At 44.5% G+C, this 19,794-nt stretch overlaps 1 long non-coding RNA gene across 1 annotated transcript; it reads right to left on the bottom strand.

Moving 5' to 3' along the window:
- Positions 1 to 1,425: 1,425 nt before the first annotated feature.
- On the bottom strand, positions 1,426 to 11,637 carry LOC112663736 (uncharacterized). The gene is made up of 3 exons (XR_003139345.3): positions 11,444 to 11,637; positions 2,198 to 2,304; positions 1,426 to 1,525 (listed from the first exon to the last, which is right to left on the bottom strand). It is a non-coding gene; the product is annotated as an uncharacterized LOC112663736 (long non-coding RNA).
- Positions 11,638 to 19,794: the final 8,157 nt, after the last annotated feature.

The raw sequence follows: 19,794 nt of genomic DNA, 5'->3' as shown, positions 1-19,794 counted from the left end.
TCCCATGTCAACTTTTTTTTCCCCTATGTCAACTTTTTAAAAACAGTGTGGGTCAATAAACCACACTTTGTTGAGGGGAGCCTCCCTCTTTAAGGATTCCTCATAAGAAGAGACACCTATGGGAGTGACACATGGTCTCTCCCACTCTTCATTCATTCCTCCCCGGATGGGGAGAAGTAACTTACCTGGTCAATGGGTTTGGAGGAAGCAACTGGGTGTTCACAACCCAATACCTTCCTCTCCCTTTCCCTTGGGAGCTACCCACCCACAGTGTTCTGTCCTGATGAAGGGCAGCCTCCCCCAGTACCCCAGAGCTAGGTCTCCAACTCTGGGACTCCCACCACTATAAGCCGTATTCTCCAACAGCCACTTTCTCAAGAAGGTGATACATGACCTCCGTCAGCTTCTCCGTGGGTCTTCCTCCTCAGTCAGTTCAGCAGCTTCAGCAGAGAGAAGCAGCCCTATTTATTGTGTCAAACACCAGACTCCAAGAGTCAGCTCCAGTTCCAGGTTCTATGTTGCTCCCTCTAACCACAAACCAAAATTTTTAGATACCAGATGAGGGTCCACTATATCCCACCAGGGCAAGGGTAAGATCTAGGCTTAGAACCTCGAGGGTCAGGGGAACCCTGGGTGGCACAGCGGTTTAGCGCCTGCCTTTGGCCCAGGGCGCGATCCTGGAGACCAGGGATCGAGTCCCACGTCGGGCTCCCGGTGCATGGAGCCTGCTTCTCCCTCTGCCTGTGTCTCGCCTCTCTCTCTCTCTGTGTGACTATCATAAATAAATAAAAATTAAAAAAAAAAAAAGAACCTCGAGGGTCTTCTGGTGATCACCCAGGATGGCACTTGGGGAGATGGGAGTGGGGAGGAGATGGAGCAGATTGTGGGAAGTAAGAGAAGAGCGAGCGGAGATCCAGAAAGAAGGCCACCCAGATACCCATCAAGGGAGGACAGTATGTGAACCGCGGGGTTACTCGGTGCGAAAATACAGGAACATTTTGCACCATCTTCTGGACGTCGTTTGCATTCAGGATCACTTCATAGTAAGGTTATTTGCTTTTAGGGAACGGTCTCTGCTTAGGCACCCTTCCTAGGGGATAACATGAAAATAACAACACCCCCCATCCCTCTTTCACAAGGATCAAATGAGTTATCTTTGAAGAATCTGACCGTAAGACCTTGTTATCTGTATCATGAACAATATAATTCAAGATTCCAAGAAGAGGGATCCCTGGGTGGCGCAGCAGTTTAGAGCCTGCCTTTGGCCCAGGGCGCGGTCCTGGAGACCCAGGATCGAATCCCACGTCGGGCTCCCGGTGCATGGAGCCTGCTTCTCCCTCTGCCTGTGTCTCTGCCTCTCTCTCTCTCTCTGTGTGACTATCATAAAAAAAAAAAAAAAAGGGTGCCAAGAAGAGTCAAACTTACCTATTCTGAAATTTACTTTCCAAAACCCCAGAGAACTAACATCAGGTGTTCTTTTCTTGAGTATGATTTAACAGCCATCGGGAACAAGAGGAACTAATAGCTAGGGAAAAAATGTTAAATAGCAAAATGAATCGTTTTGGGGCTCGTTCACTGAGCACTTACTGAGCATTTACTATACGCCTGTCCCTGGTCCCAGAACTGGGTGGGCAAAGGTGAATATGTACTCTGAACAAAGAGAGTTTATAGTGGTGGCAATTTCCGGCAATTCAATGTGCTGGGCTTTTGCTTTGTTTTATTTTAACTGCAAGTACACTTTAAAAGAATGTTTGGGAATCATAGCTCTACAATAAAATATGTTTTGTTTCACTTCCTTTAGCCGTTACTTTATGACAGCGCTGACCTTCTGACCAGAAGCAAAATTCTGGCCTTTCTAAATATCCCATATTGGCTGGGCTTAATGGGTTTTCAAAATAAATGGATTGGATTTCTCAACCTGTCAAAATACAGAGCACAAGGGCTCTTTTGAACTTGAGAGCCCTGCTCTGAGCAGAGATTCAGAGTCCACCATCTGAGCAGGGAGGTGAAAGCCAGTTTATCAGCAACCTGTTATTTTTGATGGAAGCAGAGGTGACCGGGACAAAGAAATGAGCTCAGGGAGGTCACACTAACTTGAATATGATGTCACCTGGGGCAATCCAGGCATCGGCTGTCTTACACTTTCTCAGGAGGGAATTTTCGAGGATTTTAACCCAGGCAGAAACCAAAGCCTCACCTGACAGCTCCTGTGAGACCATCCCTGGGAGGGGGCCGGAGTAGAGGTTGGTACCACCAGGAAGATGATCACAGGTGCCCATGGTGGATGAATAAGTGCAGGGTTAGCTATAAAATGATGGGCCATGTTATCATTAATAACAGAAGCATGGAAAGATGCTTTGAGGGACGCCTGGGTGGCTCAGTGGTTGGGTGTCTGCCTTTGGCTCAGGGCGTGATCCCAGGGTCCTGGGATCGAGGCCCGCATCGGGCTCCCTGCAGGGGAGGGATGAGCTGTTGGTAGTGGTCTCCCTCAGCCTATGTTTCTGCCTCTCTCTTTGTATCTCTCATGAATAAATAAATAAAATCTTTAAAAATAAAAAAAAAGGAAAGATGCTTTGATGGTAGACCAGCTTGAATTTGTACCCCAACTCCACGAGTTTCTAGCTGTGATCCTGAGCAAGGTGTCTGTATGCCCGTCTGTGAAGTGAGGCTGGTAACAGTACCAACCTCACAGGACTGTCAAGATGGTCAAACACAGCTCGTTGAATAATTCCTCCAGTAGATGGAAACCCAAACCGGTTGCTCCCGACCGTCAATCTGATGGCTTCATGGTCATACCCAGGGTCTCTCTGAGGTCAAGAGAAACTCCTTATAGATTAAAAAATGCTAATACTGGGCCTAAAGGAAACTGTGATGTTTTAAGGGTTGACAAAAAAGCCAGTGCATGTTTTGCAGCTTTATTTTTTTTAAAGATTTTATTTATTTATCCACGAGAGACACAGAGAGAGAGAGAGAGAGAGGCAGAGACACAGGCAGAGGGAGAAGCAGGCTCCATGCAGGGAGCCCAACATGGGACTCGATCCTGGGTCTCCAGGGTCACACCCCGGGCCAAAGGCAGCGCCAAACCGCTGAACCACCCAGGCTACCCTGTTTTGCAGCTTTATGCCCAAATCTTATTTAGAGATATGTATAAAGTGGAATTTGAGAACTTTTATGACTGTAAGGCCACTTACAAAATGACCCGCTCCCACTTTCCCACACCTAAAGCCCTGCTCTCTGTGTATCAAAGGGTTGTAGGAGTGTTCAAGACTTGGCTCTTCATATCCTCCTGTCTTACATGCTGTGTGACTTTTAAGCACCTGATCCCAAAGGGAAAAGGAGAAGAGAGGATCCTAGAGGCCATTTACTATGTGAAGGGACAGCCAAGCCCTCCCCAGAAAAGGGCCTCCTCTACAGGAAGTATTTTTATTTTACAATTAACAAAGGCAAAGAGGAAACTTTCCAGAATATGTTGTTCCCTCAAGGCCACAGGATTTAAACCTCCCTGCCACCTAGGCATTGCTCTGAATGAATTATAGGAGCCAATTATTCTGTGAGCATGTGCTGCCCTTGCTGGAATAGACTCCGTGGAGCTCTTCGGTGCCTTTCTCCAAGGGTGGTGGGGGGTAGGGTGGGAAGCTCTTGTCAAGGTTGGGCAGGAGCGTCCTACATGACTCAGCACAGACCCAGTCTTCATAAAGGTGGGTTGGGGTGGTGGGCAAGAACAGGAAAGGAAGGGAGGGAGAGAGGAGGTGGGATCATTAACCCCACCTGGCCACTACCAACAGCTCATCCAGACTGGGTCTGGGGATCACGAGCCATGTATCAGAAGAGAGCCCGGAAGAGTCCAGCTTGCACTATGTGGTGCAGGAGTACAGGAACCCACAGGGATAATCCCACATTTCCATTTTGCTGGCTTCAGCTTCCTAGCCAATTATTAAAGACATCAAGATCTGTCCCTGGTGTTGGGAATTACAAGAGAGAAGGGTTTCCTGGCCAGAATGTGAATAAATTGTGGAAAGAATGTCTGTGGACAAAGGGAAGCACCTATCAGCACTAGGCCAGGAAACTACCTGGGAGCTTCAGTGGCATGAACCAGACAGGGTTGATGCTGCCAGTTTATATGCTTCTGTCTAACTGTTCCTATGAATTGTGAGCCAGGGAACAGTGTTGGTAGATAATCAAAGCAGAAAGGGATAGTCCTCAGTGTTTCTAAGTTTTTCTTCTTTATTATCAGCATCACCTTGACCCTCACCACCAGCACTGTTACCATTATAGTTGATCACTTTTACCATCATTCTTGCCCATGTGCAGTCTCTCACAATTTCCTGGGAACGTCTGCATCCCCTGTGACAATTTGATCATCACAGGAACTCTTTGAAGTGGACAAGGCAATATTAGCATCTCTATTTTCCCAATGTGTAAACCAAGGCTTGGAGAAAGTAACGCTGGCCCTGAGTCATACTCAAGTTCAGGTCTCTTGTAAGTATACCATTCATTTACAGCGCTACAACTTTACTCTGAGAATGGCATCGAAGTATTTAACAACTGATAAAGCTTGGGTACTGACTAGTCGGGACAGAGTCTAGTCATACACAGTGGATGGATCTTGGAGATACTCGAGCCACTGCTCTAAACACCACACCTTTGTATTTTTTGGTCCAGCCTTCTCTGCCATCTCACATTAAGTTCTGTTCTCAAGACTAAAAGGTGAGGCATTTAAAGGTGCTATGGTGGGATTATTAAGATATAGCAAAAGCTTCCAATCTTGTCTTCCTTGACCGTCTTGAGATAAGGGAGTAGGGGAGTAGTTGTGGGTGAGGCATGGCTATTACATGGGTTTGTGGGCAGCAGGAAGACACCACTCTTCAGAGCTAGAAGTTTGGGTTCAGGCCAAGTCTTTGGGAATGACATGGCTTTAGATAGAAGAGAGGGCAGGAGAAGAAAAAAGCAGGAATCAGGAGTCAGATGGAAAACAGGACTGGAGTGGGAGCCAGTTGGGAATCAAATGAGAAGCCTATTTTCCATTGGCAAATAGAAGGGTCTGATACTTGCTCCTCCTGGCTCAGGGCAGGCAGACATAGCGGCCTGCTTCATATCGGGATGGGGGTAGATGACAGGCTGCCCGTGTCTCCATAAAAGCTAAAGAAATGTGCACGATCTGAACTCAAAAATTAATAGAAGATAAATCAGGTTTTCACTTTCTCAGAAGCTATGCTAATTTCCGTTCAAGAAGGCTACTCATTCTATTTTTTTTTTCATTCTATTTTTATACTTAGTTTATCAACTCTTCTTATGTACTATTCTTTTATTTCAGAAATAATATATGTTCACAGTTAGAAAAAAATTAACATGGCTAAAGGCAAAAAAAGAAAATGAAAATTAAAATCACCTCTGATTTCTGTATCCAGAAGTAACATGGCTTAAGGTAGAGTGGTTCACATCCTTCCAGAAATTGTCCCACAGATGAAGCTATCATTGTCAAGATGATGATTTACAAATATTTAGTTACTTTATGCCTGATGTTTTCTCTACCTATCAGTCTTGAAGTTTAGGGACGTTATCTTTGTTTGACAATATAGACAATACAAGGAATCTGAAAATATTTTATTGCAGGGGTATCTTGTTGATATCATAAAATCAGAGGCAGAATAATATTTATTAGAAATATCCAAGCACAGGGCTCAAAAACAAATCGCTTGTGCCTGAGCAGCATTCTGTGTTTTCAAAGTGGCCATGTAAAACACAAAGCCCATTGGAACCATATATCACTACCACATAAACAATAATAACAATTCTTGATTTATATCTTCATATTTTCTGCCTTGTTCTTGCAGAAAAGTTGGTAAAGGCTGATTAGACTGTTACACCTACTTTTTTTAGAAGATGAAAGATAGGAGAAAATATTACCACAATGAGAGAGTAGGGGGAAGCCCAAAGGAAAATCTGTTTTTTTAAAAATCTGGGACTTGTCAGCATGATACACAGCTCTGAAGATTAGAGCAAAGCAAAACAAATGTGTGAGTTATTTCTTGGATCAAAAGTTTCAATCATCTTTTGGGCTCACTTCTTAGGCGTTTGGATATCTGTAAATGATAAACAAGATGGCAAACAAATTTTTAAAAAAATATCCAGAATGTGAGGCTTTCAGGTGAAATGGTCTTTAACCATGTTTCTGGCTACAGTTTTCATCAAAAGAATTTCTATCAGCAGGGGGAGCAGAGCTTAACATTAAGATGAAGGTGTGTTCCTTTTTTATGAATATAATCCTGCCGAACTGATATGAAGCAGAAATGTGTGCAGAGATATGTCACCAAACAAAGGATCCCGGTTCCTCTCTTTTAACAGGGAGTCATCTCTAAGAAATTATTCTGCAGGATTTTTGACAACATATGTTACTACTTCTTACAGAATGTCTACACAAAAGGTGCTTGGTTAATTAAATCGTGTATGCGGTAGGGTTGCAACAGTTGCAGAATCCTCTAATTTGGAATTTTTTTGATACTTTAATCACAGTGTCCCCCAGTGTTATTGGGTCTTTTTTTTTTTTTTTGCCCCAGCTCCCACCCGCAGGAGGAGGGAGCCAGTGTCATTGGGTCTTAAAGAATGTTGCTTAGTATGCATTGAGATCTACTTGCCCAGAATTCAACAAACTACTCTCTGAGTTAGAAAAGAAATCCTATTCTTACAGAGCCTACCTCTTCATTGGGGGTGGGGGGTGGGGGGGGCGTGGATCTTTGTCATTTCAAAACATAGGAAAAGACCAGGAGAGCTCAGTGTTGAGTTGCTATTGAGAAAGTTTCAGAAAAGGGGAAAAAAATTGTTGTGAGCTAAAAGGCTAAATCTCAGCACTGCTCCTTCTGTACTAAAAACAGTAAGAAGAGAAAGGGCAGTAAGAAAACAAAATGAAACAAAACAAAAGGCGAAAATGGATGCTCTACTCCATAAGATCATATTCCATGAAAATAGGAAATAGAAGAAAATCCAGGCAAAAGGTGATGAAAGAGGAAGGTCATGGAATTGGCAAAAGTGGAAGGGAAGCTGGGAACAGAGGGAACATTTTTAATGCCCCCTCTTTCTCTTTGTTCCTTAAAGCAAACATTTATGGAGCACCTGTCTTGTGCCGGGCACGGTACTAGGTGCTAGGGATAATGGTAAAGACGACACGTGGGCCTGGCCCTCCTGGGACTTCAGTGAGGGGAAGGGCAATAGCCAAGTAAGCAGGTAAACAAAGCAGATATAGCCTTTATTAATTGCTGCGAAGGAAACAAATACAGGAACAAGGGGCGAGTGGAAAAACCTACAGTAGGTAGAGTGGCCAGCAGAGGTCTTAGCCAGGAAGGCACTTTCACACTGATGTGGAAAGAATGGCAGAAATTCTGTTTCCAGTGTTGGGAAGCCCTGCAAAAACACCCAGCCAGAAGGAGTTTGCATGACCAAGAACAGTGAGAAGGCAGCCTTGGCTCCAGCCAACTGGGGCCCTTTGGGGGGGGGGATGGGAGGGTGGCAGTGAGATGAAAATGAGAAACTTGTGGTGAGGAGCTTGGATTGTGTTCTAAGAGCAGCGGGAAGCCAGTGAAGACTTTGAAGCAGGGGAGTCACAGCATCTGGTTTGGTTTTGAAAGATCACCGTGGCTCTGCCTCACACCATATACAATAATTAATTCAAAATGGATCGTGGACCTAAATGTAAGAGCTAAAACTATAAAACGTTTAGAAGAAAACCTAAGAGTAAATCTTTCTGGCCTTGGATTAGACAAGGTTTCTTAGCTATAACAGCCAAACACAAGCAAGCAAAGTAAATGGACAAATTGGAGTTCTCAGATTTAAAAACTTTTATTTCAGGGGACCCCTGGGTGGCTCAGTGGTTGAGCATCTGCCTTTGGCTCAGGTCATGATCCCAGGGTCCTGGGATTGAGTCCCATGTCGGGCTCCCTGCAGGGAGCCTGCTTCTCCCTCTGCCTGTGTCTCTGCCTCTCTCTGTGTGCCTCTCATGAATAAATAAAATCGTTAAAAAAATAAAAATAAAAACTTTGATTTCAGAGTACACTGTCATGAAAGTGAAAATACAACTCATAGAATAGGGATAATATTTGCAAATCATACATCTGATAAGGGACCTCAATCCAGAACATATTAAAAAGAGAAAAAAAAAAACAAAAAAAACCTCTTCCGGGGCATTGGGGTGGCCCAGTGGGTCAAGTTGCCTTGGCTCAGGTTGTGATCCCAGGGTCCTGGGACCAAGTCCTGCGGGCGGGGCCGGGAGGACTGTTTCTCCCTCTCCTCTGCCCCTCCCCCTGCTCGTGCTCACTTGTGCTCTTTCTGTCAAATAAATAAATAAAATCTTAAAAAAAAAACTCTTACAACTCAATATTAAAAAGACAATTCCATTTTTTAAAAATGGCAAAGGACATGAATAGACATTTTAGACATTTCTCCAAAGAAGTACAGGTGTCCAATAAGCACATGAAAAGATGCTCTACATCACGAATCAGTAGGGAAATGCAAATCAAAATCACAATGACATATCACTTCACACTCAGTAGGATGGCTATTTTAAAAGCAAAACTAAAAAAAAACCCGAGAACAAGAACAGCAATAACAAAACAGAAAGGAGAGTAGTTGTTACCAGGGACTGAAAGGAGAAAGTAAGGGGGTAGGGTTTCAGTTGGGGGAAGATAAATATGTTCTGGAGATGGATGGTGGTGATGGTTGTACTTAAGGCTGCTGAACTGTAATAACTTAAAACAGTAACTTTTATGTTATGTATATTGTACCACAACAAGGAAAAGTCAAAAGGGGAAGGGGCAAAGGATTTGTACACACATTTTTCCGAAGAACATATACACATGGCCAATAGATGTGTGAAGAGATAGATGCTCAATGTCACTGGTCCTTAGGGGAATGCAAATCAAAACCACAATGAGAATCCCCAAAACGTCACACCCACCAGGATGACCATACTCAAAAAAGCAGACAATGACAAGTGTTGACAAAAATATGGAGAAATTGGGGCACCTGGGTGGCTCAGTGGTTGAGCACCTCTGGTCATGATCCCGGGGTCCTGGGATCGAGTCCCCCATCAGGCTCCCCAGAGGGAGCCTCCTTCTCCCTCTGCCTATGTCTCTGCCTCTCTGTGTGTCATGAAGAAATAAACAAAATCTTTTTTAAAAATGTAGATAAATTAACCCCCTCATACATTGATGGTGGGATTATAAAATACCACAACCACTTTGAAAAACAGTTTGGCAGCCCCTCAAACATGTCAAACAGAGTTACCATGTGACTCAGCCAGCGATTCCAGTCCTAGGTACGTACCCAAGAAAATTAGAAACATATGTCAACACAAAAATGTACATGAATGTGCATAGGAACGTTTTGCACGACAGCCAAAGAGTAGAAACAACTCAAATGTCCATCCATGATGACCAGATAATCAAAATATGATCTATCCACACAATATGACATTATTTTGCCTGGAGGATAAAATACTGCTACATGCTATGACAGGGATGAACTTTAAAACCATGCTAAGTGAAAGAGACCAGAAACAAAAGAGCACATACTGTCTGATTCCATTACGACAAAATGTCCAAATAGGCAAATCCATGGAGATGGAAAGTAGATTAATGGTTGCCTGGAGTGGGGTAGGGGGCTGGCTGGGGAGGAAGGAATAGGAAGAGACTGCTAATGGACACCGTGTTTCTTTTTGGGGTGATTAAAATGCTCTATTAGGGGCACCTGGGTGGCTCAGTCAGTTAAGCGTCTGCCTTCAGCTCAGGTAATGACCCCAGGGTCCTGGGACTGAGCCCCGCACTGGGTTCCCTGCTCGGGTGAGAGCCTGCTTCCCTTTGCTCCTCCCTCTGCTTGTGTTCTCTCTAATAAATAAAATCTTTGCAAAATAAAAAAATAAAACACTCTCATTTTAGATCAGTGTTGGGATGGTCGCACAACTCCATGAAGACACGAAAACCACTGAATTGCCCACTTTATTTTTTTTAAGTTTATTTATTTACTTAAATAATCTCTACACCCAACATGGGGCTCAAACTCACAACCCCGAGATCAAGAGTTGCATACTCTTCCGACTGAGCCAGACAGGCACTCCTGAATTGTGTCCCTTAACGTTTTATGGTATGTGACTTCCATCTCAATAAAGTTGTTGTTATCCAAAAACAAAATTGAAAAAAACAACAAAAAAGATCACCCTGGCTGCTCTATGGAGAAGACAGAGTGAGGGTCCTCGAAGGAGAGAAGTGGAAGCAGGTGATCAATTAAGAAGCCATCAAGGCAGTGGGTGACAGTGAATCACGTGGGTGGGAATCAAGGGAAAGAGGGCAGGTGGTTTGGGCGTAGGTAAATGGGTTATCAGGTGGTACCATTTACCACCCACCGGAGAGAGCACTGGGTTTGAGTCCAAAAGGGAAAACCTGCACGAATCATAACCCTAGCCCAGTGGGGCAGGTGCATTCATCCCCATTTATAATGGAATAAATGAGGATCATCAAAGTTAAAATACCCTAATAATCATTAGTGCTGTGATTAACACCAGTCTGACTCTGACACCCCTGCTCTTTACTGCATGCTATAGGAGGATTTTTTTTTAAGATTTTATTTATTTATTCATGAGACAGAGAGAGATGCAGAGACACAGGCAGGGGGAGAAGCAGGCCCCATTCAGGGAGCCCGATGTGGGACTTGATCCCAGGATCCTGGGATCATGCCCTGGGCCTAAGGCAGATACTCAACCACTGAGCCACCCAGACATCCCATGAGGAGAGATTTAAAAAAAAAAAAAAAAAAGAGGGAGGGAAAAAGAAATTGTGAAGCGCTACTAGTCGGAGGTGAAGAGGGACGGGTCAGTCACCCCTATGGAGCATTTTTGCCACCTGGTTATGGCCTAATACCTTGGATGTGCTGTTACCAAAACCCAGAGAACCCCCAAAATGTCACCCTCAGCTCCTGGTCAGTAGCCAGAGGTTAATTCTTCTCCAATTTGCTTATAACTGTCTCCCGCAGAGTGCTGTAGCTTCCTCGGGTCAGGGCCCCCTCCTCTCTTGCAGGACGCAGTGCAACCTCCTCTGAACTGTGGCCCCGCGGTGCTCCCACCACACCATGCGTGCCCCAGCAACGGGTGCCGGAGTGTGCACACGCTGGCACACGCGCCCATCCCTCCTAACCCCTTTCCCATCACTAGAGTGCTCCTTCTAAAATGCAAATCCATTTCATCATCTGCCTTAAAACCTTTCAGGGATTCTCAGTTGTGCTCGGGATCAAGTTCAAGCGCCTCGACACAACTTACAAGGCCCTTCACTGTCTTGACTGAGAAACTCTTTAGCCTTTCCTCACTCTTCCCCCGACCCCTGCCCAGCATCACACACCCTTACCCTGCGCACCAGCCACACTAAATGATTTTCAGTTCCCTAATAACCATGTTCTCACTGACCTCAGGCCTTTGCATGTGCTGTCCTGGCTGAAATAGCCGTCCCCGACATTGCACAGCTAACTGAATCCTTCTGTCTTCCATCGCCCTCCAGGTCAGGGCTAGTTTCCCTTTGAGACGTCCTTATGGCCCTCTGCACAGCCCCTATCAGTACGGTGGAATTAAGGAGTGGCCTGCGAGGCCACCCCCTGGAGCCCCAATCTATAAGAGAATAAAAATCATAAGAAATGTAATGAAATCAGAAAATTCTCTCCCAGAATTCTCTCCCGGAATATTCTTTCCAACCACATAGGGCTATTAGGCCCATCCTGTACAAATGAAATGAGAAGCAGGTAGATAGGTCGACTCATTGATGATAGTTGGATAGAAGGATCGATAAATATTTCACAGTATTCACCCTGGGTCCACATCTCCTTGTTTCAACCTAGCAGAGCACTCAGATGCAGGACCAGGGTTGGATGTCCAGTTCTGCTACTTCCAGCTGCAGGATACCTCCTGGGTGTGTTCGGGGGAGATAAAGAAATCCTGAAGGAAATTATCTGGCGTATTACCAGTCCCAGTTGGTGCTCAAAAAATGCTAGTGGTATTTATTGGCTAACTGACTCATCAGATTCTTTAAAAACCTGTGTCCTACACTCAGTGTATGAGGCTGCGCCTCCGCATCGTGCCAGCTGCACACCTGACAGTGTATCCTCTGGTTTTCAAGGACCACTCCCTCCCAGTGCCCTTCCTCACCCACCCCTGTCTCAATGTTAAGCTTTGCTTGGCCAGAGCTCCAGGCTCCCAGGTTGACAAACCCACATCGCCACCTGGAGGGCGGCATGGGAATCTGGGGAAGGAAACAAATTCAAGGCTCCGGAGAAACCAACGCAGCTGTTTTGTGCTGGTGCTAACAAGGCCAAGTTCACAGGTTCACCCCCAAAGGGGCCAATTAGCTTTACACACAGCGACACTTCAGAGCACAGCCCCAGCCTCTAACCTTGGCCCCTGGTTCACACGCGTGTTGGTTAGAAAGTGGATTCATCAGGCCAATCCCATTTTCCATAATTTCTTAAAAATCCATTTGTAAGGCCGTGTGGTAACAGTGAAGATGGGCAAGACCTGCTCCCTAATTTTAAGGAATCCTCAGCTGCAGGAGTGTTTCCCAAATGATTCCTGAGACATCAGTGGGAGGTAGGAGGATAGGTGGCTTTGCAGTATTCAATTAGTTTGGGAAACACTGATCTAATCCAAGTCAGGCAGGTTCTCTATGGACAAGCTTCTCAGAGCCTTTACCATGTTAATATGCACTGTTCACTTTCCAACAAGGATATGTGTGTGCAGTGTTTCCCAGATTTGGATGGCTAAAAGACGTCCCCCCTAGTTTGTAAAAGAGAATAGTAATGAATCGGCTGGCCCCGGTGTGGCTGCTTCCACTGGAACATCTATTTTAAGAAGCAACTCATCCATGGGGAAAAGTTCACAGTCTATTGCTAGGTTTTAAAAAAAAAGGCAGGCTATAGAACAGTATCCCATTTTGAAAAGATAGAACAAAGATGTCCATACACTCGGGAGGAAAAAAAAATTGAAAGACATAAACCAAAATGTTAGCACTGGTGATCTTTCTGTTGGAGCGCCTGTTGTCTTTCTGCGTTCTTTATATGTTTTGTCAAGGTTTTTATATTGAATATACATGTACATTTTTTAACGTTTATTTTATTTTTTTAAAGATTTTATTTATTCATGAGAGACACAGAGAGAGAGAGAGAGAGAGAGAGAGGCAGGCAGAGACACAGGCAGAGGGAGAAGCAGGCTCCATGCAGGGAGCTCGATCCAGGGTCTCCAGGATCACACCCCAGGCTGCAGGCAGCGCTAAACCACTGCGCCACCAGGGCTGCCCCAAACATTTATTTATTTTAGAGTGAGAGAAGAGCTTGCCTGGGGGTGGGGGGCAGATGGAGAAGAGTCTGAAGCAGACCCGGTGCGGAGTGCAGAGCCCAACACAGGGCTTGATCCCATCACCCCGAGATCAAGACAGGAGCTGAAACCAAGTCAGACCCTCAACTACATCTCTACATGTAAATTTTAAAATAAAAAGCACAAAGCATATGCTCTGGGACGGTGCACCATCTTCACAAGATGATTATTACAGAATTCTAGCAAAAGCTAACATTTTCTAAAGGCTAAGCGCCAAATAAATAAATAAATAAATAAAGGCTAAGTGCCCGACACATGAATTATCTAGATTATCTTGTTTAAACGTTGCATAAATCATATGAGATGAGATGTCACTAATTTTTTGTCCCGGTTTAGAAATGGAAAATTAAAGAAAGAGAAACAAATGCTCCAGAACCAGAATTTGAACCCATTACATTCCTCTTTGCTATCTATCCTGCTCCCCCAAGACACACAGACACATACCCCATGAGAGACATGATGCTATTCTTCTTGGGAGAGGGACTCTCTGAAGACAACGATGCTGTCACTTTGCTACATGGCCACTAGCTGCTGTTGATTAAATGCTCGCTGGTACCAAGGATGTTTCTGCGTGCTTCGATGTGTGTAAACAGGTAGATTGGGATCCCTGGGTGGCGCAGCGGTTTGGCGCCTGCCTTTGGCCCAGGGCGCGATCCTGGAGACCTGGGATCGAATCCCACATCAGGCTCCCAGTGCATGGAGCCTGCTTCTCCCTCTGTCTGTGTCTCTGCCTCTCTCTCTCTCTCTCTCTCTCTCTCTCTCTGTGACTATCATAAATAAAAAAAAAAAAAAAACAGGTAGATTGAAGAACGGCTGGGCTGGCCAGGCCCTCTAACATCTGCCTTCTGCAGTATTGCTTGGGCCATACTCTCTCCTCTTCCTCTCTCACTGGCCACTAGAAACCCTGGGAACCTATTTATTGGGTAAAGCAATTCAGTCCTCTCCAGCCACTAGAGTCATATTCTGCTCTGGTCCCACCGTGGCTAACGTGCTTGGTTAAACAGCAGAATTTCTACCCAATCGTGTGCTAGCTAGTGCTCCTTCTCTCTGTGTGTCTCTCTGCCTGTCTGTCTCTCTTTTCCTTCTCTCGGGAGGGGCCCAAATGAAAAATCTATTTCTTCACTGGGATGAAGCATGTCTACCTCCCTTAAAAGGCAAGAAGTGTCTAGAGTCAGTTGGGATTTTCAAATACTCTTTTTTTTTTAATCCATTACATGTGCATTCCCCAAGTAGTGTCTTTCATTAATTTCATTTTATAGATGAGGAGCCCGAGGTCAGGTGATTTGCCCAAGTACCAATGCAAGTCTGTGCTGAACCACTATTTGAACCAGTCCTGTCAGCTCCCCGTCACCAAGATTTAGAAGAAAATGGGCCCACTTTGAGCTGCAGGACACAGAAACTTTCCTGAAGGCATGGCTCTTACACTAGGAAAAGTGTGTCAGGCTGACTCAATTTCTCTAGTGCAAGTGACAACAAGCCGGTAAGAACAGACCAGATTGAAGCAACCACGTGGTTCTTCAGGTCAAGAAATCTGGTCCTACATGGGACGCCTGGGTGGCTCAGTGGTTGAGTGTCTGCCTTCAGCTCCAGGTGTGATCCTGGGGTCCCGAGATCGAGTCCTGCTCTGCCTCTGTCTCTGTGTCTCACACAAATAAATCTTTTTTAAAAAAATCTGGTCCTTCAAACCAGTCATCCATGATTTAACTGCTTCCTTCATTGACAAGAGTAACCCTCTGATAGAAAGCCTCACCTTTTTCTCTGCCCCCCCCCCCACTCCTGTTGTCTTCTTCTGAGCCGGGCAATCACCCACATTTGAAAATCACTCCATTAAGCCTAATTTTTTAACCATGGGAAATCTTCCCCTTTTTGCGACTCGGGTCTGGAGGAAGATGATTACTAGACTCTTTCCCTCATTGGGTGGCATCTTTTATCCCAGTCTGAGGCCCCAGACTCCTATGCAGTTGAACAAACCTGTCCTTGTGTCTTTCCCTTGCCTTCCAGGTGAGCTGGCAGGGGAATTTTCTCGCCAACTGAGCCTTAAAGGGCAAGCGAGGCTCAGGGCAGGACGCATCACAAAGCAATCTTGGACAATGTGGGCTCTCCATTACATCTGCAAAATGCCACTGGCACCTCTGACCAGACGTTAATACCACACGACATTGACACCTTGTGATATAGCTGGAGTTTGAGAAATGGGGCTAAGGGTTGATTGGGGTCCAAAAAATAAATCTTTTCTATTGCCACGAAGCAGTTACAGTTGCACAACTGAAATACCAGCCCTTTGGAAAAGCCATCAAACCCACTCATGCAGGTGGGTAATATCGTCATCCAGAGTACTTCCTAGATGCCTGGTGTTCAAAGCACTGTGCAGAGCAAGTTGAGCAAACACAATCTATTATGTGAGACATTTCCAAGGCAGGATATATGTTTCTGATGCTGCTAGTGAAACTTGTTCGGACAAATACCAATGTACTCCTTCCATGGCCAGCATGGTGTGTGTGTGTGTGTATATATATATATGTATATATATATATATAGTAACTAACATTTATTGGATCCCCTTCCATTTGCCAGGTGCATGCTGTGCATCTCACTTAATCTTCAGAGCAACCTTTGAAAGAAAGGCTATTATTACCCCTATTTTATAGATGAGGACACACAGGCTCCTAGGTGGTTAGTAACCAGCCAAGATGATACAGCTAGTAAATGGGGGACCAGGATTCAAATCCAAGACCCCCAATGCCATGGTGTGAACGCTTACTCACTGCCCACTACCTGTATGATTCATGTCTAAGAGTGGCTCCAGTGTGGATCTTGGGGTTTGAGGGTTGGCTAGCCCTGGATTTACATTCTCACTTTATCACGTAATTGGACCAAATAAACAACCTCTCTAAACATTAGTCTCCTCATCTCCAAAAGGTAGATATATTAACGCTTAGCTTTCAGGGTCATAAAGAAATACTTTTGTGACCATACTGCATCCAAAGACCTACATGGGTCAGTCCCAGAACCAGAATCCTTTTGCACAAGAGGAACAGTAGACAGAGCAGGAACCAAAAAACTCCTAGATCAGTAGCTGTTTGGTTTTGTTTCATTTCCAAAGCCTCTAGGCCACGGTAGACATACAGTACATAGTTGCTATTGCAATTCTTATTTTTACATACTTTCAAGTTATGTCTTTAAATAACTCAGTTTTAAAAAATAAATAAAAATAAATAGATAAATAAATAACTCAGTTTATCTATTTGAAATGCCACTTGAATCAATCTATCCTAACCTCTGTATTTTCAAAGACTCTGAGTTGTTTCTTCTCATTTGTACTAAAACAGAATGAGATGTGTAGCAGCAGCAGCCCCGCCATCTCCTCAAGCTACGTTCCCTCAAAATTTTAGAATGACTTGTACATGTTTGGAAATCTGAGTGAGTAAACCCCCAGGACCAAGATGCTCCTGGCAAAGAAGTCAAGAGGCCTGCCTCCTGGCCTGGTGTAAGTACAAGGACAACCCCAGGACAACCTCGGGCTAGAGAAGGCCTAGATCGGTGACACAGAGATTTTCCACTGGCCCAGCTCATGGGAATTTCTGATTTCCTCAGCAGTCCTCACTTCTTCCTTGATCTAAGACTTTTCCTCTGTAAGACTCCTATCATGCTATAATTTTTTTAAATTTTATTTATTTATGATAGTCACAGAGAGAGAGAGAGAGGCAGAGACATAGGCAGAGGGAGGAGCAGGCTCCATGCACCGGGAGCCCGACATGGGATTCAATCCTGGGTCTCCAGGATCCCGCCCTGGGCCAAAGGCCGGTGCTCAACCACTGCGCCACCCAGGGATCCCCATGCTATAATTTTTTGAAGATATTTGTGTATTTGAGAGAAAGAGAGAGAGAGATTATGAGTAGGGAGGGGCGTGGGGAAAAGCAGAGGAAGAGGGAGAAGCAGACTCTCCGCTGAGCAGGGAGCCCAACGCGGGGCTCTATCCCACCACCCTGGGGCCTGAGCCGAAGGCAGATGCTTAACCGACTGAGCCACCCGGGTTCCCCTGGCTATAATTTAACCTTCACAGGGCAGCCAGAGGGGTCTTTCTAAAATGTAAATCGGCCCTGCCAACTCCTCTTCACCATTTAAAATGTCTAATAGCTTCCCATCGCATGGTTCAAATCCAAACTCTATCATGGCTTGCCAGGTCCTACGTGATGTTGCTCCTGACTACCTCTCCAAACTCATTTCTTTCCACCTGTCACTTCATTCACGACACTGCAGCTACAATGGGCTTCTCCTGTCATTCCTGCCTCCGGGCATTTGCCCTTGGTGTTCCTTCTGCCTAGAACACCACCTTAGCTAAAACAGCCTCCCCAGAAACTCTCCTTACACTATTCCATACCATCTCCCGTTAGGGTACTTAACGGCCCGGGAAATTAGCTTCGTGGAGTATAAGCTCCCAGGATCAGGACTAGGAGCTGGTAAACAGCAAGTACTCACTGTTCTCTACACTCATTCCTACCCCCGCCCCCCAGCTTCCAGTCCCTGTTCTACATCTTGGATTTCAGCACAGCTCTGCCCTCCTTGGCTTGGTAATCCATTTGGATTTCATTGTCTGGCTCTCTGACCCCAGCGCATTCGGCTCTTTTGACTCCACTTGACTCTTTGTTCTGCAGTTTCCTTGGAATGCAGCATCACTCAGAATCTTGCTTGAGAACCACTTCCTCTGCCATCCTGGGCTGGTCTCAAGCCCACTTCTCAATGCAGAGAAGTCTGTCTGCTAAGGAAGCAGGCGTCTACACTGGCTCTCAGGACTATGGAAGTCTTCACCTGAAGAGGCCTGCTTCGACCACCGGACCTTGAAGCACTTGAAGGAAAAACAGAAACACAACCTCCTTCAAGGGAGGCAAGATCCCTTCTCAGTGGTTTTTGTTGTTTTTTGTTTTGTTTTGTTTTGTTGTTTCTTTATGTACCAGGCAGCCAAAACCACTGGACTCTCCAGAAAATCTATCAGGATGCGACTGAAGCTTACCTGACCAGAGCAATTGTCTGGCCCTCGAATAATCTTCCATCTCATCCTGAGAGTGGCCAGCTGAGATGGCCTATTGCGCATGGCATCACACAGTGATTCCCACAATAATAAAAACCACCACTACTACGATTGTGTACTGAACTCCATAATCAATACTACGGTGTCAGGTACTTTATGTTCATGGTCCCACTTAATTTTTACAAAAAGATTAAGGTAGATGATAATCCCCACTTAACAGATAAGAAAATCAAGGCGCAGAGGACAGGTTGAAGTAATTTGCTCAAGGTCATATAACAAATGATGGAGAGGGCCTGAATTTCTGACTTAGAGGCATTTAATTATGGGTATCTTTATACACACACACACACACACACATGCACACACACACACACACAAATTATATACTCTTGAAGAGCTAGAATTTATTTCCTGTTCACATTCACATAGCACAGGGACTGATCCTTAGGGAACAGTAGGCATATTTCACAAATGCATTCCTAACACTACTGCATTAGTGCTGTAAGTCATATACACTATAATTAATAGATTAATATAAATATCCACTGCCATAACACAGTTGGCCTTCCTACTCCCTTCTCCTGGAACATGGAATTAGAAGTAGAAGATGAACCCAATGAAGGAAAAATAACACTGCCTCTTTCCTTTAGGGGCTGGGGGAGGGGGAAGGAATCCAGTGAAATAATATACTAATTACATAAAACAGAAAGAAGTCTGGGATTATAATAATAAAATTACTAGTCTTTCCAGTCATCTTAAATACCACAACTTCCACTAGAAAATCTCTTGCGTTTAGTATATTGTAAGGTACATGGTAGCCTCCTGTTTAGGCAAGATTCAAAGTTTTTTCACAAGCAAATATCAGTCTACAAAACGGAGGTGTCAAAATTCTGCAATTTAGAGCAGAATAAAATCACATGGCTGTCTTGTAGCACACTGAATTTGTTTAATAATGTGCCAGAAGTATTAAAAAATATATATAGCACTTTCAGACACTGTGGTTTCTGATTCAGGTTTTTAATTTGGTTTCCTGAGTGCTTTCAGATGAACAACCCTCAGGTACCCTCTAGTGGATGAGATGAAGAACGGTTTGGGGCCAGAGGTACCATTTGTCATCTGTGTATTATATGCCTAAAAGTAACCATAACTTGCCCTTCTAGGTCTACATGAAGTATATAGGAATAATGATTATTTTAAAAGAAATGCTTCACATATTTAAGACATTCCTTAATGGCAGACTTTACTTTTAGACTTATTAGCACTAACAGTTTTTTGATAGGCCGGTTTGTTTTATTTTAAGTAACTGTTATTTTTCCCACTCTCTTTTGAAACACGAGTAACAAATTAATAGAATGGTTTTAATCATCTT

The sequence above is a fragment of the Canis lupus genome, chromosome 18 (genome assembly GCF_003254725.2).
Source record: "Canis lupus dingo isolate Sandy chromosome 18, ASM325472v2, whole genome shotgun sequence".
NCBI lineage: Eukaryota > Metazoa > Chordata > Mammalia > Carnivora > Canidae > Canis > Canis lupus.
This window is presented reverse-complemented; position numbering and strand designations above follow the sequence as displayed.